Below are 26,119 nucleotides of genomic sequence, written 5' to 3'. Positions count from 1 at the left end.
AGCTCAGGACCCAATTGTCGCACCTTGAATTTTTCTATGGAGTCCTTGCTCATGTCATTCCCATTTTTGTTTCCTGTTCTTTCCATCTTCCTGGCTAGTCCTTGAACTCCTAGAGGGAAGATGTGGCTGCCTTACCAGCACTGGCACTATGTGAATTCTCAGCTGCTCATTCCCAGTGGCTGACTGAAGAGGTAAGGGGATCCATCCCACCATTTAGCAGATCAGTCATCGTAGCCTAATTTACCTGGGTCATTTTCCAATACTTATTTTCTCGTATATCTGTTGAGTCCACTCTAGTCGTAATTTGGGGCGTGAAATCACACTCCAAGATCAAGAGTCTCATGCCCTACTGACTGAAACAGCCAATTTTCATGGAACTAGACTGATCTCTAAGTGATCTTGCGGGTTAACATTTCGTACGTGTATTAGGTTATGCTGTCTTACCAGAGAACGCACCACATTTCAAAAAGCATGTCCCCATAGATTTCCTCACATGACAGAGCTGGGTGTGTGTTTCGATTGGAGACTAAAGTCCTTCATGTATTCATTGAGGACCCCAGAGTTCCTCCATTTTGTCCCTTCTCCCTCCCGAGGATATCAGGTAATGGCACAACCAGCAGCACAAGGGGCGATAAAGGGGAAAAAGAACAAGGAAAATGCACCTGGGAGCATGTTATCAGCCTGGTCTAGAGTGCCTAAAATATCCACCTTTTCACTCATTCCTTGCTTTAAAGGCAAGGATTTTTAAGTAGTGGTCTGTGAGAACCTATGTCCCACAAACCATAGAAAATGCATCCCTAGATATGCACCAGAAAACATACAAAGGTAATTCCTGAGCTGAAGGAAAATATTCTTCTTCCGGGACACATTGTATGAAGGAAATAAGAAGAGAAAACATCTATGTGTGTGTTTGTGTGCGATCTCTACATATTAATGAATATGACGTTGTATCGCTATCCCTGAATATCTTTAAGAAGTGAAGGATCATTGACTTTTAAATAGAAGAATTAGGAAGACAACAAGTAAAAAATTGCAATTAGTAAGCTTACACACATATACTATTAAGATGTATGAGAGTATCGGGGCGCCAGGGTGGCTCCGTGGGTTGAGCGTCCGCCTTCGTCTCAGAACATGATCTCACGGTTCGTGGGTTCGAGCCCCGCATCGGGCTCTGTGCTGACAGGCTGTTTCCGATACTGTGTGTCCCTCTCTCTCTGCCCCTCCCCCACTCACGCTTTGTCTCCCTCTGTCTCAAAAATAAATAACCATTCAAAAACATTTAAAGAAATTCCATTAAGATCTAGGCCAATAGGAAGTAAACGACTGGTGGTTGAGAAGTCAATGAAGTGCCTCCTACGATGGATTGTTTTCAAGTACGAAAACGCTCATAAACCACATGACTGCAAGTCTAGTGTGAATATTGAAACTGCAGCCCAGTTAGCCAGACAAATGGAAAGAATTCCAAATATCTGTGTTCACTTACACTTCGCCGTCCAGAGCAGGGTCTGGTACTCCTTGCACGTTCAGTCGATGCTTGCTGCACAATCGCATGGGTGATGGCCTCTCTTTCTCTCACCAAAAGAAAGAAGCGTTGAAAAGCAATTGAAACCCAAGAAAAGAAAAATGGCACAGAGGAGTTGGGATCTGAGGCACACTGTGAAGAAAACATGGGGGTTGGGAGGTAGTGGAGGTGGACAGGCGGTTCCACAGAGTTGAAGGACATGCCACAGTCAGCGGTGGCAGGGTGGACTTGAGGGTGGGACCGCTGGTGGTGCAGTCCAGGTAGGGCCATGGGAAGGGCATGCAGAGCTGAAAAGCACCGGCCTTTCAAGGAGAAGGGAGTTGGAAGGAGTCTCGAGTTCCCAGTGTGTCTCCCTGTCCCTTAGGGCTGCCCTTGCGGTCATGGGTCACGAGCGAGGAGGGTGCACAGCTGCAGATAGATGTCCCCGGTTGGCGGCAACGTGAGGCAGAGTGAAGAACACACACAGAGGCCTAGGATGAAAGAGGGAGCACTGGGTTCACGTTGAGCCACCTCCCTGGGAATCCAGCTTTGCAGAAGCCTCCTGGGTTTCTTGAGGGGAGAAAGGGAGTTGTCCACCTTTGGAGGAGACACCTGCCAGTCCCTGTCCCACTGACCTGGTCTCTGGAGCCCTCTGCCTGGCTCCTGGGTGTCAGGCTGGCGGGTAGGCAGTCAGAGCATCTGGTGGGCGCAGCGAGGTGCAGTGGTGCAGACCCTGTCGCCCAGGAGCTGTGCCCCCTGAGGGGGGGCGAGGGTGGGGGGATGGGGGGATGGGGCGGCCTGGTCGCGGGACCAAGCAGGTGTGCGGGAGGGCGCGCACAAGTGTGCGCATGCGCTTGGGCCAGGGGCGGAGCCCGTTGAGGGGCACAGGTGAGGCTGTAGTGGTGTTCTGTGTCCTGGCTCCCAGCCTGTCTGCCGCCCCGGGCCCCCAAGTGTCTGGGCCAGTCAGGGGCTGACGCCCCACACCCCCCCTCCCCCGACCGGGGACATGCTGCTGCCTGTCGCCTGTGACCCGGTAACCTTGGCGGTTGCCCTAGGGGTAGCCCTAGCGCTAAGGGTAGTGCTCGCGCCCCCCACGCGATTAAGACTGGGAGCCATGAGCCTTCAGCCTAGAAGGGTGGTGGCCCTGCTGCTCCTGCTGCTCCTGGACCAGACGCTTGGGCGCGCAACGCGCTCCCGGGTCGCCTCGGTTTTGGTTGCTCTGCTGGAGTGCCAGCCCTTGCAGGGGCAGAGCGCGATGCGATGCCCCCCGGCGCCCCCGAAAGACCATCTGGGAGAAGCCTAAAGGTGGAGCAGCTGAGACCCACAGCCTCCCTCCAGGACCTGCCTCAGTCGCGATGCTGCCAAGGTAGGGATCCTAGTGACAAGGTCCCATGTGGCCTTCCACCCTGCCCCTCTCTGTCTTCCCCTTCCATGACCACGCCCCCTCACTCGTGCTCCGGGTTCTTCTTGGGCTCCTTTGCAGCTGCGGTCTGGAGGACTCAGGAGTGAGCTTTCTGGGTTGGACCCGGGTTCCCTGGAGGAGGAGGGCCCAGATCCATTAGGGGGTTAGGCTCCGGCGGTGGGGCGTGGCTCAGGTCGGGGGGGGGGCAACCTGAGTGCCCATGGAGGTCTGACTGGCTTGGTGGTTGGTGGGTGGAGGTGGGAAGGAACGAACGAAAGAACGAACAAAGGATGGAAGGAAAGCGTGGACCTGCGGTTGTGGGAAAATATCAAGGCAGGGCCAGGGAAGTCGCATCCATGAGCAGGAGGAAACATTCCTGCCTGTGAAAATGAAGCACAAGGGACCTGAGATTCCAGAGAAGCATTCCAGGGAGAGTCAGGGTGGTGGGCCTGAGTTGCTGGAGGCCAGCAGGGGACGGTGTTGAAGGGATTGAGAGTGGAAGCAGCAGGTGAACACAGGCCTCCTGCCTCCCCCCCTCCACACCTGCTCTCCTGCCCTGCCCAGCCCCGCCGCGCCCCGCCCCGCCCCTGGTGGCAGAGTTGCACCCTCTGATGGGGAGGGGGAGATCTCACCCCACTTGTGGCTAAAGGGGATCCTCTATCATGGGAATCAATGGGACTACAGGATAGGGGTCTGGATTAGGGCAAGTGCAACTCCCTGTTGAGCTCTTCATTTCTGAAGGCAATTTGCATTCAATCAATATACTCACAGCCAGTAAGCCAGGAATAAGTGGCGCTTCTGTTTTTTAGAGGGTGGTGCAGACTCTTTCCTCCTTGGAGATGTGTGCTGAAGAGAACTGGGTGTTGTGGATGGCGTCCAAAGTCATCTCTTTGGGACATGTTGGGTGGGAACGTCTTCTTCGCACTCTGGCGAGGAAGGTGGATGGAAAAGCTTCCTGTCAAAGGCAGACTTGTGGGTTTTGTTGTTCCTATCCGTGGGGCTTGGTGCTTCCCATGTTCCGTGCAGCGCCTCCTGTGTTGCATTTGTTCTGTGTTTCGAGAGTTTCAGACCTTAGGAATCACATCTCCTCCAGGATTCACCAGGCAGCATGAGGGAGAAATGACTCTGAGCCGACCGGGTCTCTAGAAACCAGTGCATTTGTACCTGAGCAGACCGTGCTGGTCTCTCAGCCTCCTTTGGAAACGAGGTCTTGAGCAAACGCTCTTTCATTGCATGGGTTCCACCTCTGTCAGGTTGTTGGCGTTTGTGTTTGTGCATCTGTGTAAGTGTCTGCGATGCCGTGTCCTGTATTTAGTCCGGACCGCGACAGTGTCCCAGTCCTTTCCAGAGACACAGTTTTGTTGCATAGGAAATTCTCATTTCAATAGTGTGTCCCAATGCTGTTACAATAGATGAAAACTTCCTGCAGGCAGCACCGTGACCTCACCGAAAGCAAAAGTCTAAGAACTGAGGCTTTCCCAAACTTACATATCAAGCTGACTGGTGCTTCATGTTTTCAGTAAGATGGTGTGGTGTAGGCCACTTTGAGCAGCTGAGGCTCCTAGGCATCGGTTTTGTCCTCGGGAGGTGAGTTGTCTCTGTCAGCATTTCAGGAGATTATGATTCTCTTGACTATCATTATTTTCTTGATTACCATGATTACTATATTGTGCATAACCCATCGCATGGAATTTGATAAGGAACTCGATACCTGAAACCTTTTGGTCACCAAACGCTCCCTACAACAAGGAGAAAAACAATCACTTTTGTGCGATGGACAATGCACCTTACCTTTATTGTACTGTTTTAGTGCTAGGTACATATGTTTAGAGTAATGAAAGTGTCCACTTAGATCTAAGGAGTTTTTTGTGACAGCATAAACCATAAAAATAATGGAAAATCTAAGTTACCTTGTAATGTAAGCACTCTGTCCTTTTGGATACAAAATCTTAAGTAAAGTACTCATCTTGCAAAAACTGCCAAGTCCTGATAATTCCTTATTATTCTAGTAGGTCTAGTGAATGGAATGGACTGAACTAAGGTCTGTGACATACAGGAAGCTAGAATTTGAGATATTGAGTCACCTTTACTCTCTCTTTCCTTGTTGACATGGTCTTTTTTTATAATCTAAGTTTTTTTTTTAATTTTTTTTTCAACGTTTTTATTTATTTTTGGGACAGAGAGAGACAGAGCATGAACGGGGGAGGGGCAGAGAGAGAGGGAGACACAGAATCGGAAACAGGCTCCAGGCTCTGAGCCATCAGCCCAGAGCCCGACGCGGGGCTCGAACTCACGGACCGCGAGATCGTGACCTGGCTGAAGTCGGACGCTTAACCGACTGCACCACCCAGGCGCCCCTCTTTTTGTAATTTAAATGTTAGTTAGGAGGTGCCTAAATTGCTCAGTTGGATAAGCATCCGACTTCAGCTCAGGTCATGATCTCACAGTTTGTGGGTTCGAGCCCCAAATTGGGCTCTGTGCTGACAGCTCAGAGCCTGGATCCTGCTTCTGATTCTGTGTATCTCTCTCTCTCTCTCTCTCTCTTTCTCTCTCTCTCTGTGCCCCTCTCCCACTCATATTCTGTCTCTCTCTCTCTCTCTCTCAAAAATAAATACACATTTAAAATTTTTTCTTAAATAAAAAAAAGTTAGTTAACATGTTTTCAGAAGTAGAATTCAGTGATTCATTACTTACATATAACACCCAGTGTTCATCACAAGTGCCCTCCTTAATAACCATCACTCATCTAGCTCATCTCTCACCCACCTCTGTCCATCAATCTGCAGTTTGTTCTCTATCATTGTCTCCCTTTCTTCTCCTCCCCACCTTCCCATATGTTAAATTCCATGTATGAGTGAAATCATATGATACTTGTCTTTCTCAGATGACTCATTTCGCTTAGCATAATACATTCTAGTTTCATCCACGTGTTGCAAATGGCAAGACTCCATGCTTTTTGATGGCTGAGTAATATTCTCATCAAGATAACAAGCATTTGCACAGTGAAGGAAACAATCAACAAAACTCAAAGCAGCCTGCAGAATGGGAGAAAATATTTGCAAGCGACATATCTGATAAAGGGTTAGGATCCAAAATCTAGACACGACTTATCAAACTCAACACCCAAAATTCAAACAGCCCAGTTATGAAATGGGCAGAAGATATGAATAGACACTTTTCCAAAGAAGACTTCCAGATGGCAAACAGACACATGGAAAGATGCTCAACATCACTCATCATTAGGAAATGCAAAGCAAAACCATGATGAGATTCCACCTCACACCTGTTAGAATGGCTAAAATTAACAACAGAAAAGACATCAGTTGTTGGTGAGGATATGGAGAAAGGGGAACACTCTTGCGCTGCAGGTTGGAATGCAAACTCGTGCAGCCACTTAGGTATGGTTTATTTAAGGAAAATGTTAGAGAGTATTCCTTCTATGGTTACTTGTTGTTCTCATTTCTGTGTACTATTTAGGGCACTGTCATCAGGTGAAGATTATTCTTTATGATGACTAGAGTAAAAAAGGTTGACAACCAATATAAATGGATATTTAAAGATATGGACTTGAATTTACCCTGTTAAAATGAAAACAATACAATAACAAAAACAAACAAAAACAAAAACAGTTTACTCAACCAAATGACCTAATTCACATTGAGATTCCACTCTGAAAATAATGTTCATATGTAGAAAAATAACCTAGGCTGTGATTGCCTTCGAATGCCAGGATTTTTATTTTCTTCCTTATCCTTATTTTGTCTTTCTAAATAGCACATCAAGCTACTGGAAAATGTAACATGGTTTGTAAGCTGCTTAGAGTTTGGATTCAGGATCCACAAGATAGTGTGTGCCAAGGTTAGGCAAGGACCTTAGGCAAGGACCATCTCCTCCTGCAGTTCCATCCTGGTCATGGAAATGTTGTGGTGAAATGCTGGCTTCCAGGCTGAGATATTCCCTGTTGTCCACCTGGACAAATCTATTCTTTTCTCAGACCTCGATGGCAGGGCCACTTAGGGTCATAGTCCAGGCTAGGATTAGGAAAAGGACCCAGGAGGCACTGGGAGTTGAACTACCAGCAGCACAGTGGTCTCCAAGGTGGGCTGGGTTGAGGGCGCATGGTCTGATACGAGTCAGGCTTAAGATTTGAATTCCAGAGCCACAGGATTGTGTGGACCAGGGTTAGACAAAGTCTTGGGATCCCCTCCAGCAGCTCTATTCCAGCCATGGAAATGTCATGGCAATATTCTGGCTTCCACACTGAGATATTCCCCGTTGGCCACTGGGACAACATCTATTCTTTTCCCAAACTTCCATGTGGGCCCCCGTAGGACCAGAGCACTGCCAAATGTTCAGGTTAGGTCCCAGGAGGCACCAGGGCCTAAAAGCTCAGTAGTGCAGTGGTCTCCCCAGAACACTGAGTTGAAGGCACATGGTAGGGTGCGGGTCAGGCTTAATCTTTGGGTTCCAGGGCAGGTCTTATCCATGGCAAAGCTTAGATTTGCCTTCATGATGCCCTGTGAACAGTTCCTTCCCTGCTTTGGAAATTGCATAGCGATTTTCCAAATCCCATGTTGAATATTCTTGCACTGTTTGTGGGCCCCAAAACTGTTCTGCTCTTAGACCAAGGAATTGTACCCCCATCATGAAAGAGCATTGGCTAGTGTTATGGTTAGGTCCTGGAAGTTTTCAGGTACAGAACCATACTAGTCCAGTGATCTCCCAGAAGGGCATATTTGAGTGTGACTATTAGTGTGCTGGACAGGCACAGGATTTGGGTGCAGTGGATGGCCCCATTATGTGTTCCATGCTTAGCACTTTGCCCCACTTTCAGGCTTTAGAAAACCCATGGTCAACTCCAGTGTTACTCGCTGAGTATTTCAACACCCATCATGTGGTCCAAATCTGTTCTTTTGGTAAAAGGCGGGCCCTCTTAGAAGCAGAGCCATGGCTAAGGTTAAGGATGGCTCCCTGGAAGTGCCAGAGACACAAACAACAACAATGTGGTCATCTGCCTTGAAGGCTGAGTTGAGGGTGCATGGTTGGGTACATGTCAACTTTTGGGTTTAAATACAGGAGCCAGAAGATTTGTGGGCCAAAGTTATGTAAGGTCTCGGCATCATCTCGTGCAGATCCACCCCTCCTTTGGAAATGTCACGGTGAAATTCTGACTTTCACCCTGAGATATTCCCCATTGGTCATTGAACCTAAATCTGTTCTTTTTGCACATGTCCATGTTGGGCTCCCTTATGGCCAGAGCCTTGGCTGGGATTATCATAAGGTCCCTGGAGGCTCCAAGGGCTGAAACCCCAACAGCACAGGGTTCTTCTCCCTGGGGACTGTGGTGAGGGCGCATGTCAGGGTGTGAGTCAGGTTTTGCCTTTGTGTTCAAGGACCAGCCCAAGGTATGTGCCAAGCTTAGCTTTGGCCTCAGGATCCCCCTTGGGAATCTCCATCCTTGTTTTGCAAATGGTCTGATGAGTTTACAAGTTCCATGCTGAATAATCTTGCACTGGTTATGGGCACCAAATCTATTTTCTATTCTCAGACCTACAGATTGGTCCCCCATAGGGAAAGAGCCTTGGCTAGGGTCAGGGTTAGGTCCAGGAAACTTCAGGAACAGAACCTACACCAATACAGGGATTTCCCAGGAGGGGTGAGTAAGTGCACCTGTTAGGGTGCGTAACAATAATAGGCTTTGGGTGCAGTGAACAGCCAATTGTGTGTTCCAGGCTTAGATTTAGGCACTGGATCCTCTTTGAAGCTCCATTCAGGGCCTGGAAATCCCAAGGTCAAATTCAGCATACCTCACTCAATATTTCAGCACCCATCATGAGTCCCAAGTCTGTTCTTTTTTCAGACCTAGGACGTGATCCCTCTCAGAAGCAGAGACATGGCTAGGGTTAGGGTTGGCTCACAGGAAGTGCTAGGGGCACAACCACCAACAGTGCCTTGAATTTGCTGGAGGGCTGAGTTGAGTGCTCAAGGGAGGCTGTGGGTCAGGCTTAGTCTTCGGGTTCAAGGGCCAGCCTATGATGTGGGCCAAGCTCAGGTTGGGCTTCAGGATCCCCCTTGTGCAGCTCCATCCTTACTTTGGATATGACATGGTGATTTCACAACATCCATGCTGAATAATCTGCATCTGTTATGGGCCCCATATCCATTCCTTTCAGACCTGCAAATTTGGCCCCCATAAGTAAAGATCCTTGGCTAGGGTCAGGGTTAGGTCCCAGGAGGTTTCAGGGACAGAACTGATACCAGTGCACAGATCTCCCTGGAAGGCTGAATTGACCATGCCTGATAGAGTGTGGGAGAGGCATGAGGATTGGGTGCATTGGACAGCCAATTTTGAATGCCAGGCTCAGCATTTTTTGTAAACATAACCCAATTCTTGTCCTTAATGAAGAACTCTTGCTTTAGGTATATCAAGTTTAATGACATTGTTTATTATCCATCAAGATCTTCTCAGGGTCTATACAAATTCAGTCTTTCAGAGTACTATCTCTGGCTTGGAGATGTCCAATGTGGATCAGCCCTTGTGACTGTGGGGTAGGTTGAGCCAAATGAACCCTGACCTTCTGGTTTCAGGACTACTTCGACATGTAGAGCCATAGGGCCTTGGCAGTGGTCCACCCGAGACCAGTTTGTTTGGAGGCTGGGCCAGACAGTATTAGAAGGGAGCTGGCATCCTTGCTGCACCTAGGGGACATGAAGAAACACATCTCCATGCCACATTGGTTTCACTCCCATTGTGGAAATATTGAATGCCCTTTGGTCATGGCTGTAGCCATTCCATCACCCTTACTGTGTCTCTGACTCTGCCTTCATTCATGCTTAGGAGCCATGGAGCTGGCACACACTCAGTGGGCTCCTAGGGATGGATGTTGTGTTCTCACTGTCCCGTGCTCAGTGACAGCCATCAGCATCGTATATACCAAATGAGAATAGCCCTCCTATTCCTGAGCTTAGTGCTTGGCTGTTTTTAGCAAGGGGTGGGGGGAGTGTAGACAGCTTGACCCATTGCTCTGCCTGATTGAGGTTTCTTCCCCCTGAAAGGCAGACAGTTCACACAAGAGCAGTAGCTGGTGAGCTGGTGAGCTCCAGAAGCTGGTGAGCCCAGAAACTTCCCTTGACAGGAAGTGGGCACCAATGCCTCTCTCCACACTTTGGAGCCACATCTGGGGCACCTCCCAGCTAAAACACTGTCAGAGCTCACTCCAGTCAATGATGGAGAAAGCAAGAAAGGCAGACCAAGTCCCAGGGCTCTCTAGGTCCTTCTGAAGGCAGAAGTCAGGCCTGGTGCCAACACAGCTCCCAAATGGAGATTCTAGGGAGCATATTTCCCTAAGACCTCTGGTGTTTCTTCTTCTTCCCACAGCCATGTTACCAGAGCTCTTGCTGGGCACTCACTTTTCCATAGAATTCCCCTTCCAATCTTTGAAGAGTTCTGGTTTTCCTTATTCAACTTCACACATCTTTGCTCCTTCTCTAAAAACAAGGTTCTTCCCACAATCCGTTCAGAGTCAATGTCTCCAGGTCCTATCCTCTGCCTTCCACCTGGGAGTCTGGTCCAGTCCTTGTGACTGGTGGAGAGATTTTGCCACAGGGCTCCTATTCAAAAGCCTTGTGACTGGCTTTCAGAAGGATACAGCCATTCAGGGCATTTTTAGCGGCCAAGCAAAGGATGTTTCATATGTAGGCTGGGCCAGAGGTCTGGCCAGGGAGCTGGTATCTTTCTGGGCTGAGAGCAAATGAAACAAGACATCTTCTTTCCAAGTGTATCCCCATTCCCACTGGAAGTGTTGAGCTTTGGCTCTCCTTGCATTTCCTTTTCCTTTCTGTATTTTGATAATTTTTTCTCCCTTAGGAGCCACGGGGCCATCACTCACTCAGCTGGCACTACTGGGTAGGCTACAAACTCCCACTATGCTCCTGTGCTAAGTGAGAGCTATCAGGCTTTGTTCTACCAAAGGAAAGAAAACCTTTACTCCCTTGGTGCTTGGTGGTTGGCCTGCTGTGCTATGTAAGGTAAAGGGGAGCCAGCTTGCCTGACTGACCTGGACGATTGAGTTTTCTTCATTCTGAGAAGCAGAAAGTTAGCACATGGGCAACATGAATGGGAGGGGGTCAGCACTAGAAGAGCCCTTGCCAGGATGGAGGGAACCAAATCCTTGTTCCAGAATCCTGAGCAAGAGCCAGCAGAACCCAACAGCTACAGCTCAAACACTGCTGCCTCGCTCAACTGATTGAAAAAGGGGGAGGGATACCCAAAGCCATAATTCACTGGTTCCTATGGAAAAAAATGCAGGCTTCTTGCTGACAGGGCTCCCAGATGTAGTCCTTCAGAGGCTTCTTTTGTCCTAAGCCCACAGGCATTTCTTATTCCGGATATAACTTGGTTGAGAGGAGACTGCACTGGGTACTTCATTCTCAACATTCTCCAAATCTCATGCGTGATGAAGAACTCTCGCAGTCTGTGTCTCCATCTCCACCACTTAACCCTTTTTGTGAAGAAACATTCTGCATATAATTTATTCAGAGCCAGTTTCTCAGAGCAATGTCCTCTTGTTTCAGCTTGGGAATTTGGTGGTATCTTTGTGATGTTGATATAGGTATTGCTCTGGGTCCTTCTTAATTTCATTTTATAATTACGTGGCCACCCCAAACCTAAGGTGTGTAAAGATGCCCACGGAGAATCCTTGAGGGTAGTTTAAGCCAGCCAGTGTTTAGGGGAGGATCCTGCATCCTGGGTGGGACAAGAGGAAGGGATGTTAGAGATATCTCCTTCCTCAATTAGACCTGTGCCCATTTGAATGGAGAACTTTGGCCTTGTAGTCATTCCTCTCCCATTGCTGCTTTTCTAACTTGCTCTCTGTTCACACAGAAAGACAATGTGGCTGTCTATACCCAGCCATGTTCCAAGGATTGGAAGTCAGTTTCAGTCAGTTCCTGAGCCAGTGGAGGACTCTCAGAGTCTGATGTCTCAGAGAACAACTGACCCTCATGTCCTCAAACTCTTCTTGCTTAGCGGGCTATTATAGGAATAGTGAATAACTGCTCTTCTTTTGAATCAAGGGATTCCCTGGAATCCTTTCAGAGCCAGTGTCTCAGAGTCATATCTTTTCCTATTAAGCAGGGAGTCTGGAACAATTTTGGTGAGTGTGCAATAGGTTTGGTCACAGGGACTTTGGGAGTTGTGTTTCAGAATTTGTAGACATCGCCAGGCCTAGAGCATTTGCAGGTGCCCACTGGAAAATGCTTGTGTGTAGGCTAAGCCAGAGGTTTTAGGAAGGGAACCATCCTACTATCTGCATCAAGACTTAATTAAGAAAGATATCTCCTTTGCAGATGGATGCTATTCTCTTTGGAGATGAAGAACTTTGTCACTGCTTGTACTCATACACATCCCATTGCTGATTTTCTAGCTAGGTCTCAGTTCATGTTCCAGGACCATAGGGCTGTTATTAACACAGCCATGACTATATGAATGGTGCCAGGTTCCCAGTCAGTTTCTGTAAATTGAAGGTTCTCTGGGTCTAATATCTAAGAGGAAACCTGGCCCTTCTGTCCCTGAGCACATGGTGTTGCTTAGCTGGCTAGTGTATGCACAAGCATCACTATCCAGTTGCCCTCCCTCCCCTCACTAATATAGATCCATTCATTTTGAAGAACAGGCAGTTTTCATGTGGGCATGATGCTCCAAGATCTGATCACCACATAAAGTCCCCTTGGATGGAATCCTGTACCATGTACTGCTTCCAAACACTTACCCATCGGCTGGGAGTACATCCCTGCTACAGCTGTATCACCACTGCCCCTATGTCCTGATGGCAAGGATAGAGCACATAAGTAGAACCAGGTCTTTCCCTCTGATTCTGAAAAAACAAGATCGGAAGGCTTCTTGATGACAGGGCTTTCAGGTGGAACTTATACATGGCACTGTTGGCCAAATCCTGCTGGCGTTTCTCTTTCCTGAGTCAGTCAGTGAACTGGGGAAGACTGTGCTAGTCACATAACTTCCTATATTATCTCATTCTTATCTCTGATGCAGACTTCTTGGATTCCCTCTATGTGTTTTCACCCCTTTGCTCTATTTTAGTGCTGAGCCCATGCTGGGGTCCATTCCATGTGATTGTCTTACTGTCATATCCTGGGCTCTCCACTGGGGTTCTGGTCCATTTATTGTGAGTGTGGCATATGTTGTCCCAAAGGGCCCCAGGGTCTTTACAGGATAGACTTCCCTATATGCTTGTTCATCTCTGCATGAGTCTCAAACTCAGGTTTCTGGCCAAGTAGGCCTATGTTTTTCTTTTTGTTTTGCCATGAACAGATCCTCAGAGCCTCTTGGGTTTTGAAACATCTTGAAAAGACAAGAATAACTATAAAATGGGAAGGTGTTACAGTGTCTGAATGATGCTCAGGTCAGTATCTATTTATTTTAAACCAGTGCAACCTTAGTAATATGGGAATAGACAAAGCAACCCTGTTCTAGTTCGTTCCTCTGCATTTCTCCAGGCATACTGCACACTGGCCAGCATCTTGACTAAGTATCTCCTCACATAGTTTATTCCTGGTCCTCTTACACATCACAACATGCATATCCATTTCATGTGAGGGTAAACATGTGAAAGCACTTTAATCCTCCAAATGTGGGCTGGGAGAGGTGAACTGGTAAGGAGGCAAACACTAAGTATTGCTCTAATGGGTTCCACCCTATCTGCCAAGCCCTGCCTTCTGCCACTGTCCTTGAGGCTGTTGTGGAACTAGTCCTGCCAGCCAGAACTATCACTGTTGTTACTGTTGAGTATGTTGAAGGAGGACAGTACTGCATAGGCCAATGCCATGGCTGCCACACCATGACCACAGGATGGCTTTGCTGGGCCACTGAGGCTGCTATGGAACTGCCTGATGCACAGGGTTGTTCATGCCTTGGCACCTGACGCAGAAACCTCATTGTGGTGGTGACCTGCACCCACCACTGATGCCTGTGGTCCTGCTGAGCCCTCTGTGCCCCCAGATGGAAGGTAAATCCAAGTCTGAATAAGTGCAAGTGCTGCCATTAGCAGTGGCTGGGCTGCCTTGCTTGCTTGCCAGTGGAAGTGGGCTGCCCACTTCCAACATGCACAGGCTTGGGTGAAAATCTATGCCTGGGCGCCAGTTGAGTTAGTGACAGCTCCAACACTCCTAAGTCTAAACAGGTACATAGTTAGACATAGAACCATGGAAAGCAAGTGTCCATTATGAGGGCCAATATTTCCAATGGGAATGGGAACAATCTGGAAAGGGGATGTGTAACTTCATGTCCCCTCAGCCAAGAAAGGAGGCCAGCTCCCTTCCCAGTCCTCTGGCCTAGTCGAAGTGCAAAGGTTCCAACCTGGGCTCTTCCATTTCCCTAGGCATCTGAATGCCTGAATGGTTTTGACACCAACTTCCCAGGGGCCCTGTTACCAAACCTATTCCACAGTCACAAGGATGGGACTAGGATCCCCAACTGAACACCAATTTGCCAGGCTACGTTTACTCAGACTTGTGCAGGGATGACTCGTTCTTGCACTGCTGCAGGATATATTAACGTTTCCTCAGCACAGCCTTGTCAGACCCTCCCCTGGTGGAGCTCAGGACCCAGTTGTCACACCTGGATTTTTTTTCTATGGAGTCAGTGCTCATGTCATTCCCATTTTTGTTTCCTGTTCTTTCCATCTTCTTGGCTAGACCTTGAACTCCTAGAGGGAAGACGTGGCTGCCTTACCAGCACTGGCACTATGTGAATGCTCAGATGCTCATTCCCAGTGGCTGACTGAAGAGGTAAGGGGATCCATCCCACCATTTAGCAGCTCAGTCATCGTAGCCTAATTTACCTGGGTCATTTTTCAATACTTATTTTATCGTATATTTGTTCACTCCAGTATAGTCATAATTTTGGGTGTGAAATCACACTCCAAGATCAAGAGTCTCATGCCCTACTGACTGAAAGAACCAATTTTAATGGAACTAGACTGATTTCTAAGTTATCTTGCAGGTTAACATTTTGTACATATATTAGGTTATGCTGAATTACAAGAGAACGTGCCACATTTCAAAAGCATGTCCCCATAGATTTCCTCACATGACGGTGCTGGGTGTGTGTTTAGATTGGAGACTAAAGTCCTTCATGTGGTCATTGAGGAACCCAGAGTTCCTCCATTTTACCCTTCTCCCTCCCGAGGATATCAGGTACTTGCACAACCAGCAGCACAAGGGGCGATAAAGAGGAAAGAGAACAAGGAAATGCACCTGGGAGCATGTTATCAGCCTGGTCTAGAGTGCCTAAAATATCCACCTTTTCACTCATTCCTTGTTTTATTTATTTTTTTTTAAATTTTTTTTTCAACGTTTTTATTTATTTTTGGGACAGAGAGAGACAGAGCATGAACGGGGGAGGGGCAGAGAGAGAGGGAGACACAGAATCGGAAACAGGCTCCAGGCTCCGAGCCATCAGCCCAGAGCCCGACACGGGGCTCGAACTCACGGGCCGCGAGATCGTGACCTGGCTGAAGTCGGACGCTTAACGACTGCGCCACCCAGGCGTCCCATGAATATGACGTTTTATCACTATCTCTGAATATCTTTAAGAAGTGAAGGATCATTGACTTTTAAATAGAAGAATTAGTAAAACAATAGGTTAAAAATCATAATTTGTGAGCTTACAGACATATAGTATTAAGATATATGACAGTATCGGGGCGCCAGGGTGGCTCAGTGGGTTGAGCGTCCGCCTTCATCTCAGATCATGATCTCACGGTTCGTGAGTTCGAGCCCCGCATCGGGCTCTGTGCTGACAGCCTGTTTCCGATTCTGTGTCTCCCTCTCTCTCTGCCCCTCCCCCACTCACGCTTTGTCTCCCTCTGTCTCAAAAATACATAACCATTAAAAAACATTTAAAGAAATTACATTAAGATCTATGCCAGTAGGAATTAAACGACTGGTGGTTGAGAAATCAATGAAGTGCCTCTTAAGGTTGATTGTTTTCAAGTACGAAAACTCTCATAAACCACATGACTGCAAGTATAGTGTAAATATTGAAACTGCAGACCAGTTAGCCAGTTAAATGGAAAGAATTCTACATATCTGTGTTCACTTACACTTCAGCACCCCACTCTTTCTTTCTGGTGAGGTCATGATCTCTCGGTAGTGAGAATGCTGAGAGAGGAAGTTGGAAGGAGCCCCCTTGTGTCTGGGTGCTGGTGACATGGAGGGAGCTATTGTGGGCCTCCATGTTTTCCTAGGTGTCCACGGTCCAGGAATATTACAGCCCTCCCTAATTCCCCTGCACAAACCGGGCTAGGAGAAGAAGTTCTGGCTGCCGCAACTTCCTGTGAGATGTGGCCTGAGATCTCGACAGAGTTGACCTAAGATCTCATGAGATTTGCCCCTCAAACTCATGACATCTGTCAACAGGACAGAGTTGGCCGTTTGCTCTGAGATTAGAAGAAACACAGAGTGCCCTCAAGGTTCCACAGCCTGGGAGAATCAACGAGGGCTTATTGTGTGTCCGGGGGAGCCAGGTGCTGTGCACTTTCCTTTCCCCCCGCACCTCCTCACCTCCTGTTTCAATCCCCTCTAGCTTCACAGAAAGCAAGGGCCACCAGGCCAAGTCTTCCCTATTTTAGTGGTGGTTGTTACCCCGGCTGCTCTTGGAACGCTGGATGAGTTGGAAAGGATGAGCCAGGGACCTCATATCGTTTGGGTGGTGGCCTTGGGTTGTTTGTGGGACCCTGGGTGTTGGTAGCAGTCCACAAAGCAGGAGTGTCCCAACCCTGCCTATTTACACTGCACAAAGGTGACTACACTAAGGAGTTGTCGTGCCTGCCCCCTTCTGGCTATATTTGGCCTGACATCTCGTGAGATTTGGCCTGGGGATCTCACAAGATTTGTCAACCGAGCAGAGGTGGCTGCATCTTTTAGAGTCACGACAGACACAGACTGCGCTAAGTGTCCATGGCCTAGGACAGCGCTCAGGGATACTTTTTCTGTGTTCACATGAGTCCATTTCTGGGCACTGTGCTTCACCCCACTCCTCCTCCTCTGCTGTGTCTTGTGCCTCTAGTTTACTGGGAGTAATGGGTCAATCTGGTCCAGCAGCCCCTGTTTCTGTGGCCAGGTGTTTCACCCACCACATCTAGGGTGCTGAGACAGACAGGAAATACGAACACGACCCCTCGTGTCTTGATGATGGTGACATGGCAGGGTCTACTGTGGGACCACAGGTTTTCCAAGGTGTCCCCAACCCAGGCAGAGCACAAGTCGACTTCTTTATCCTGCACAAAAGAGGTTAGGCTACCTAGTTCCCGCTCCTGCCAAGTTCCCAGGAGGTTGGAAAAGATCTTGCCAAATTTGGCCATGGATCTCATGAGATCTGCCCCGAGATCACGGGAGACTTGTCAACAGGGACAAGGTGGCTGTGTTCTCTGGCGGCAAGAGAGACACAGAATGCCCTCAAGTTCCTGCACCCTGGGAGGTGCAATGGCAGGCTGCCTGTGTGTTCAGAAGAGGCGGCTCCTGTGCACTTTGTTTCTCTCTGCACCTCCTGACCTCCTGTTTGCATCACCTCTCACTTAGCATGAACAATATGCAGTCCAGCTGTTACAGCACATACTCGGCACCCAGGAAGAGCCAAGCCACACTCATTCAGGCAATGAGAAAACACTGTTTATGGGGCAACGTTGCCGGCCCAGTGGAGTTCCCTCCAAAGGCTGAGCCCCCGCACCTCGGCCTTTGCCTCCTTTTCCGGCGGTGATGTCAGGGGCTTGAGAGACAAAAGAAAAATGGGAGGGGGTACTTATCAGTGGTGTGCTCTACGGGTAGTTGGTGGAGGCAGGAGGCAAAAAAGATCACAGAAGCTATTAGAAAGCATGGGGAGTATCCAGCCTCAGTCATCAGGCTGGCCCCTTTTATCTTTTTTTTTTTTCCCAAGGTTTTCTTCTCACAGTCATTCTTTCCTATTTCAGTAGTCCGTGTTACCGCCACTGCTCCTAGAATGCTGAGAGGCTTGGGGAGTACTGGTGAGACACCTCGGGACACTTTGGTGGTGGTGCCTGGAGACATTTGTGGAAGTCCAGGAGTTCCTAGGTGTCCCCAATCCATGAATGTCCCTGTCCTGCACAAACCAGACTAGGTGAGTGAGTTCCCACTCCTGCTGAGTTCCTGTGAGATTTGTCCCAAGATCTCCTGAGAGGTGCAGTTAGATCTCGCATGATCTGGCCTTATATCTCACGAGAATTGTCCCTAGATCACGGGATACTTGTGACCAGGGGACTGTGGCTTCGTTTTACAGACTCAGGATAGACACAGACTATGCTCAAATGTCCAATGTCTGGGACAGCTCTCAGGTAGCCTCTTAGTGTGATCACAGAAGCCACTTTCTGTGCACGTTGTTTCTCCCTTCCCCTCCTGCCGTCAGGTTTCTCTGTCCTGTAGTTCGGTGTGACAAATGGGCCTCCGGTCCATTTGTTCTTACTTCATTGGTCCGTGTTTAGCTGTAGTGTACCTTAAGGCTGGGAGTGGCAGAAAGTACGAGCGAGGCCATTCATGTGAATTGCTTCTGGTGTCTGTTGGCTTTTGTACACCCCTGGATGTCGCAGCGGTCCCCATGCAGAAATGGCCCAGCCCTGGCGGTGTGCCTTGCAGGTACAGCCAAGACCAGGAAGTTCCTCCTGCTGCCAATTTCCTGTGAGATGTGACTCAAGATCTGGTGAGCTTTGGACACACGTGTTCTGAGATATGACCTTAGATCTCAGGAGATTTTCCCTTCATCAAGCACTAGTGGTCACCAGGGAAGAGTGCCTGTGAATTCAGGGGCAGGACGACACAGACTGCCCTGAAATGTCCAAAGCCTGGGAAAGTTCTCAGGGACTCGGTTCGTGTGCTCATGGCCAGTTCCTATGTGCGTTGTCTCTCCATACTCCTCCTGCATTCTGGTTTGTGTCCCCTGTATTTGTGTGTGGAAAATGGGCTGTCTGGTTCATCCCTTCCTATGTCTTGGTCTGCATCTCACCCTCCTGCACCTAGGACACTGAAAGGCTGGGGGTATGAGCCAGGCACCTGATGTGGAAGTGCTGGTGGCATCTTTGAGCTTTGGCGCAACCACCGTTGTTCTTAGTGGTCCTCAATCCAGGAATGTCCCAGACCTGCCAGCATACTCTGTGTGCATTAGGCAAGGCTAGGAGTTCCTGTTTCTGCTGACTTCCTGGAGATTTGGCCAAATTTCTTGCAAGAGTTGACCTTAGTTCCCTCGCGATTTCCCCCTAGATCATGGGAGATTTGTCAACAGGGAATCGTGACTCCTTTTGAGGAGGGCAGGACATATGATCCTCTCAATCGATGAAGAAGGAATTAACAAAAGACAGCATTCTTTCTCAAATCGAAACCCTCAATAAATTAGGAGCTGAAGAAACATCACTCAACATCCCAAAGACCATGTGTGAAAGACCCACAGCGAATATCATCCTCAATGGGGAAAAACTGATAGCCTTTTCTGGGCTTGAGTTGATTTTCTTGCAGAGTCCAGAAGGAATATCTCCAGTGCTTGCTCCCTGAGTCTCACAACTCATGTTAAAACCTGGAGTAAACGTCTCTGATTGGGACTGGCTGGCATCTTAGCTCTTAGGGAAACTAAGAAACCTGGTATGTGAACATTCAGGTTTCAAAATGTGGGAAATTCCTCATACATGCAAAGGGATTTCAGACACTGAATGGACAGGATATGACAAAAGATCCTCCAATGCCCAACACCATGGAGACAGCCTTGTGGAGAACATTCTAAACCCAGTGCCAATCGCTCCCCGACCCTCTCCCAAACACACACCCGTGCACAATACAACTCAGACATTGATACTGCCCAGAGCATAGGGTCAGGGCATAGAATCCTTAGTGTGGATGGTTGATTCAACCTTCAGTATTATTTAAATTATTTACAATGAAACTTGAAAACTTTTAAAGTTCACATTTCTCGGAATAGAGCAATTATTCTAAAGCCATGGTACCGAACAGGCATTAGAGCGTGTTTTCAATCATCTGTATCCGTCAATCACCACTCTAGGAGCCTCCTACTATTGTAACAGATTCCCACAAACTCACTTGCTTAAAACCACACCAACTAATTGTTACGCTCTGGACACGAAAAGTCCACAGTGAGTCTCCCGGCACTAAAGTCAACATGGCAGCAGGACTGAATTTCTTTCTCTGGACTCCATGGAAGAATCTGTTTGTTGTCCCTTCCAGCCTTTAGAGGATGCCCACCTTTTTCTCTTGGAGCCCGTGACATCTCCAAAGCCGGCCATGTCTGATCAGTTACTCTCACATCACATGATCTTGACACTGACTCTCCCTCTTTCACTGACATGGACCCTTGTGATTACATTGGCCCCTCCAGGCTAATCTCCCGAGCTCAAATTCCTTCATCTTATCACAGCTACAAAGTCTCTATCACCGTGTAAAGTAACGTATTCCCAAACTCATGGGGTGAGCATGTGGACATTTGTGGGAAGCTCTAGTCTACCATAGCTACTACCCCCATCAGTGAACACATCTCTAAAGCATGTCAATCAGTGCAATCTCCTCATTCCTTAAATCAGCACATTACCACCCGTCAGTCTACTGCTTTTGAGAGCCAACCTGTCAGCAGCTGACACCAACTCATGTATGTCCCCGACATCCACCGTTTCCAGAACTCCACACTTCCCAAAAATTCTACATAAGATCAGCAGTGTGGCCACTTCAGAGAGACCGTGAGTGACTGACAGGGCTTGCCCTTCCTGAAGGAAGCAATACATTCAGCTCTGTGCTTGCTGCTGCAGAAATTATGAGCAGAGCTTGTCATTTTTCAAACTATTTCAGTATGCCATGTATACATTTCCCAGAACATAACTGAATGAAAGGGAAAAGGGAAAGAAAGACCGTGCACGTGCCAGTGTTGAGGCATTTGAATTGGGGAGAGAGAAGGAGGAACCCTGTGGTGGGAGGAATCTGAGGATCCAGTGCCTTGAAGGTTCTCAGGGATAAGAGCTGTGTGCTGCAAGCAGATTTCATGGGGGGACAGGGCTGGAGGAGTGTGTGTGGATTGACTGTGTCCTGTTAAAAAGTCACACATTGGGGCGCCTGGGTGGCTCAGTCGGTTGAGCGGCCGACTTTGGCTCAGGTCATGATCTCATGGTCCGTGAGTTCGAGCCCCGCGTCGGGCTCTGTGCTGACAGCTCAGAGCCTGGAGCCCGTTTCAGATTCTGTGTCTCCCTCTCTCTCTGCCCCTCCCCTGTTCATGCTCTCTCTGTCTCAAAAATAAATAAACATTAAAAAAAAATTAAAAAAAAAAGTCACACATTGAACTCTAATGCCTAATGTAACTCTAATGTGACTGACTTTGCAGAAAGGCCTTTACAGAAGATATAAGGTTAAATGAAGTTAGGGCCATGGGGCCCTTGATCCAATAGGTTTAATGTCCCCAAAACAGTGAGCTTGAGCTCCCCACCTCCCACCCGTGCACAAGCACCCAGAAAAGGACACGTGAGACCACAGGGCAAAGAGGGCCCTGTGTGAGGATGGGAACAGAGCTCTCACTGACACCTGAATTGGTGAGAACTTCCCATTCTGATGTTAGATTTCCAGCCTCCAGAATTGTGACAAACAGATGTCTGGTAAACCCAGACATGGTGTTCTGTGGTATTCTGTGAAGGTAGCCTAAGCTGATTAAGGCGGGTGACACTCGGGCATCGGCCTCAGCAGCTTATCCTACCTGGGCATTTCCAGAATCTAACTCAGTTTTGTCTATGTTCCGGAACTGGCACTCACAATCCACTTCCCCCCTGTGAAGGATGATCTGTGAATTTACTTTTTTTCAGTTAGCTCCATGCCCAGTGTGGGGCTTGAACTCACTGACCCCAAGATCAAGATTCCCATGCTCTACCAATGGAGCCAGCCAGGTGTGACTGACCTGTGACTTGTCACATGGTTGATGATTTCATAGCACAATTTCTTACATGTAGGAATGACCTAGACCGAAGATCTTCTTGGATTTTCTTGTCATCCACTTTGACCTCAAATATCAACCTAGAATGACCTGGGAAATCTAGGTCCAGATTCTGCAGGGTGACTCCTTGACCCCACATGGCATGCTCTTCCTTTTCTCTTGGGAAATTTCTGTGCTTCTGACTCTCCAGAACCACAAGACACGTATTTGACTGCTGTGGAGAGAGCTGGGCTTAGTCTTGGGGAGACACAGTTGAAAAGGAAAGAATCCCCAGAATCAGGGTATGTTGTGGTGTATGGAATTATAGAGGATGTTCCTGTGGGAGGAACAGAAGCTGAGCATGAGAGCCCCTCTCCCACTCCGCTTTTCGGCGGGCCCAAACCTTCCTTTTGTGGGAGCAGCAGATGAGACACTTCCAGCAATAGTCAAAAACCATCATAATAATTTATAGAAGCAAGGATTCCGTGCAGCCTCTAGATTTGAAGGCCTGGAGGCTCTTACATAGATGGCAAGCCAGCACAGCAGAAGAGGACCTCAAAGTCCGAGAAGTGTGAGTTCACCAAGCGGATAAGGAGCCCTTTGCAGATAGGTGGAGTGTGCTTAGTGGAGGTAATCTCGCAAACGAAAACTAAGGTGGGAAGAACATGCACAGGCCAACGGCACCGCGGCCTGAGGGAGAAGACAGTCTGTGCCAGCACAGGTGTATCTGCACATGGCCACCAGCTCCATTTGGGCAGGCACAGGTACTCTGCTCATCTAGGTTTGCCTGGCTCCACCTTGAAATTGTCTTTCACACAGGCCAACACAGGAAAGGCTGTGTCAGCGTGAGGGGAAGATGAGGGAAAACTTTGCACCAGCAAGAGAAGCACTCATTTTTCTCCCTGTTTGATCAGATCCTGGGGAGCTCAGCATTCATGGCCACCTGCCCCCCGACCCTTCCCCCACAGGCCTGGGCACGACAGGCTTTAGGCCACTGTTGGGGGAAGGGTGACCAAAAGTCAGGAAGCCCTGGGCATTCAGGATGACACCTGCCTGCAAAATCTCCACGCACTGAACATCTGGGTTCCTGCTTCTACACTGTGGGTTCCGAGAGCAGGACCACGGTGCCCCTCGTAGCCTCTTGGGGGAGGTGCACAAGGATCCCAGGATTGAGGCAAGGGCAGGTCCAAAGGATACCATCCCACCTTCCCCTTTAGGCCCAGCTGAGAGTTGACAGCAGGAGGTGAACAGGGTTCCAGGCACACCTCATTCTTCCCTTGAGTTCCTCCACGACTGCACCTTGGATGAGATTTGTGCAATCCAAATCAGCCTTTGGAGGGAACAAAGCCATGTCTTGAAAACAAAGCCAAACAACTATTCTGAAGACACTAGAAGCATCTGGGCAATTTTATGGTCATCAGCAGAGCACTTCTGGGGTCTGATTTGCCTATGTCTTGATTGCGCCTCTAGGTACTGTCTTACTTTTCCATATATATACATATACATATACGTATGTATATGTATATATATTTACATAATTAATTGCTCTAGTAACAAACCCTCTAGCTTCATTGCCCTCTTTTAGCTTCTCTCGGTCTTTTTTCTTGCTACCATTCTCCTTTCAGCATGGATTGGGTCATTATTATGGCTGAACTGCCAGAATCTTTGTCCCTTTCATAGGCTTCATGGGGTAGTGCATCTTCGTGAGATCTGCGAGATCATTTTGCTGTCCATTGGTGTGGTATTTGTGGTGTACTCTCCTATGATCCTGTTGCCAAAGATTGATTCTAGAGCTGCTTTCTGTTAAGTGGGCTGGGTTGTTGGTACACTACTAAGAAAGAATGAGTTCAGCGGTAAGTATATTTTGTCATGAAGCCTTTGGCTTACCTCCTATGTCTTCCCATTATGTCTTACTTGAACATTCAGGACACTCTGTTCTATAGGCGTGATCTGACTGGCTCTATCAGAACCCTCCTGTGGACCTTGTCATATGCAGATAAGATAAGCCAAGAGAGTCACATTGAGTTTTCAGTGGCATTAAAATCTTTTGACAAGGGCTCCTGGTAACCCACAAATCCTCACAACAGTTGTGGAGATGTGTAATGTAATGTATATATTTTTCAAACTGTAAATGGGGTACCTAGGTGGTTCAGTCCGTTGAGTGTTTGACCTTGGCTCAGGTGGTGATCTTGCGGTTTGTGTGTTGGAGCAACCGAGTTGGGTACTGTGCTGGGCCTGGAGCATGCTTCAGATTCTGTGTCTCCCTCTCTCTCTGCCCCTCCCCTGTTCGTGCTCTGTCCATCTGTCTGTCTCTCTCAAAAATAAAACGTTAAAAAAAAAACCCTGAAATTGAGGTCAATGTATTTATTGTAATTCTATTTCACATTAGCATTCTTTATCTCATCTAGTTAAACTTGTCAACATCTGTTTGGGTGGTGTCTCAGTCCGCTCAGCCTGCTCTAACAAAATCGAACACAGAAATTTCTTTCTTATGGCTCTGAGGGCCAGGAAGTCTAAGATCAAGGCCCCAGCATGGTTGAGTCCTATGAGGGCCATCTTCTTGATTCATAGCCAAACACCTTAGGGCTGTGTCCTCACTTGGTAGAAGGAGCAAGGGGTCTCTGTGGCGTCTCTTTTACAAGAGCACTAATCCCATTCATGAGGACCTTATGGTCTAATCAACTTCCAGAGGCCCACCCGCTAATACCATCACATCAGGCATCAGGATTCCAACATATGGATTTTGAGGGGAAATGAACATATGGATGTTAGCAGATGATGACATGACCATGTGTTGTAGAATCTCCACTTTGTGTGCCTTGGCTGGGAGTCTTTGAGGAAATTACTGAAGCTCTCATTGACTCAGTTGATTCACTTGTAAAAGGAGAAGTGCCTTAGTGTTGTGGGAGGCCATGGGAAAGTCCCCCACTTGAACCTTAACTCTTTGTGTTGGCTGGATCAACAGATTGTGAGCTTGGCTCTAAGCAGGCCCTCTGGCGTGTTGATTTCTTAACAGATGCACAGTGGCTCTGAGGGGATGAAGACTTGGCAGTCTAGTCAGCGACTAACCTGGATGCGGCAGGTTCCTGAAAGTACCACATGATCTCTGCTTGTTTCCCTCCTCTCTTCCTTTGCCATTTGAACACCCACCATACATGAAGAGGCTCAGGTGATTGATGTCTGAGAACAGGATGCTGACTGTTCCCTCAGGTAAGAGTTAAGTGCCAGACCTGGGCAAACCATTTTGAGTACCTCCTAGCTCATGTATTTTAATTGCCTCTTTGTGGAGTGTAAACCTCTTAGACCTTAACCTAGAGGATCTTGGTGCAGAAAAGCTTAGCAGATGGAGGGGAAAATGGAAACAGAGTTGGATATAGATGTTAGCCTCAGGGGAAAGAATGTGGTTTGAGTTGGGAAATGAGGAGGTGGGTAAAGGGAAGGTGCATATATGTATCAGGTGGCCCTCCTGCCATCTCACTCCCTCTATCTCCATAGTAAAGAAACATGAACAAATATTAACAGAAAGTTCCCCAGGGCAGGTGCTGGCCCCGGTCACAGCCATTCATTCGCTTTGTAATTAACTCGATGGTGTTACTTTAGCATTATTGAGTATTTGAGTATTATTATTTGAGGAGCACTGGGTTCATGTACAGCCACCTCCCTGGGAAACCAGCTTTGCAAAAGCTTCCTGGGTCTCTTGAGGGGTGACAGGGAGGTGTCCACCTTGGGAGGAGACACCTGCCAGTCCCTGTCCCACTGGCCTGGTCTCTGGAGCCCTCTGCCTGGCTCCCGGCTGTCAGGCTGGCGGGCAGTCGGTCAGAGCATCTGGTGGGCCCAGGGAGGTGCGGTGGTGCAGACGGTGGCGCCCAGGAGCTGTGCCCCCTGCGGGGGGGTAGGGGTGGGAGTGGGGGTGGGGGGATGGGGCGGCCTGGATCCTGGGCCCAAGCAGATGTGCGGGAGCGCGCGCACGAGTGCGCGCATGCGCGTGGGCCAGGGCCAGAGCCCGGTGAGGGACACAGCTGAGGCTGCGGCGGTGCTGTGAGTTGGCTCCCAGCCCGCCTGCCGCCCCAAGCCCCCAAGTGTCTGGGCCAGCCAGGGACTGACGCCCACCTCAGCCCACGACCGGGGACATGCTGCTGCCTGGCGCCTGCGACTCGGTAGCCATGGCATTGGCGGTAGGGGTAGCGGTAGTGCTCACGGGGCGCTCGCGGGAGCGTGGGCGGAGCCCGCGTGGAGA

General features: G+C 48.6%; 1 long non-coding RNA gene across 1 annotated transcript; it reads left to right on the top strand.

The window, feature by feature from the left end:
• The first annotated feature begins 6,212 nt into the window (after window positions 1-6,212).
• Window positions 6,213-25,657, top strand: LOC123383562. The gene is made up of 4 exons (XR_006593385.1): window positions 6,213-13,324; window positions 14,616-14,708; window positions 17,891-18,057; window positions 24,899-25,657. It is a non-coding gene; the product is annotated as an uncharacterized LOC123383562 (long non-coding RNA).
• Window positions 25,658-26,119: the final 462 nt, after the last annotated feature.

The sequence above is a fragment of the Felis catus genome, assembly GCF_018350175.1.
Source record: "Felis catus isolate Fca126 chromosome A2 unlocalized genomic scaffold, F.catus_Fca126_mat1.0 chrA2_random_Un_scaffold_38, whole genome shotgun sequence".
NCBI lineage: Eukaryota > Metazoa > Chordata > Mammalia > Carnivora > Felidae > Felis > Felis catus.
This window is presented reverse-complemented; position numbering and strand designations above follow the sequence as displayed.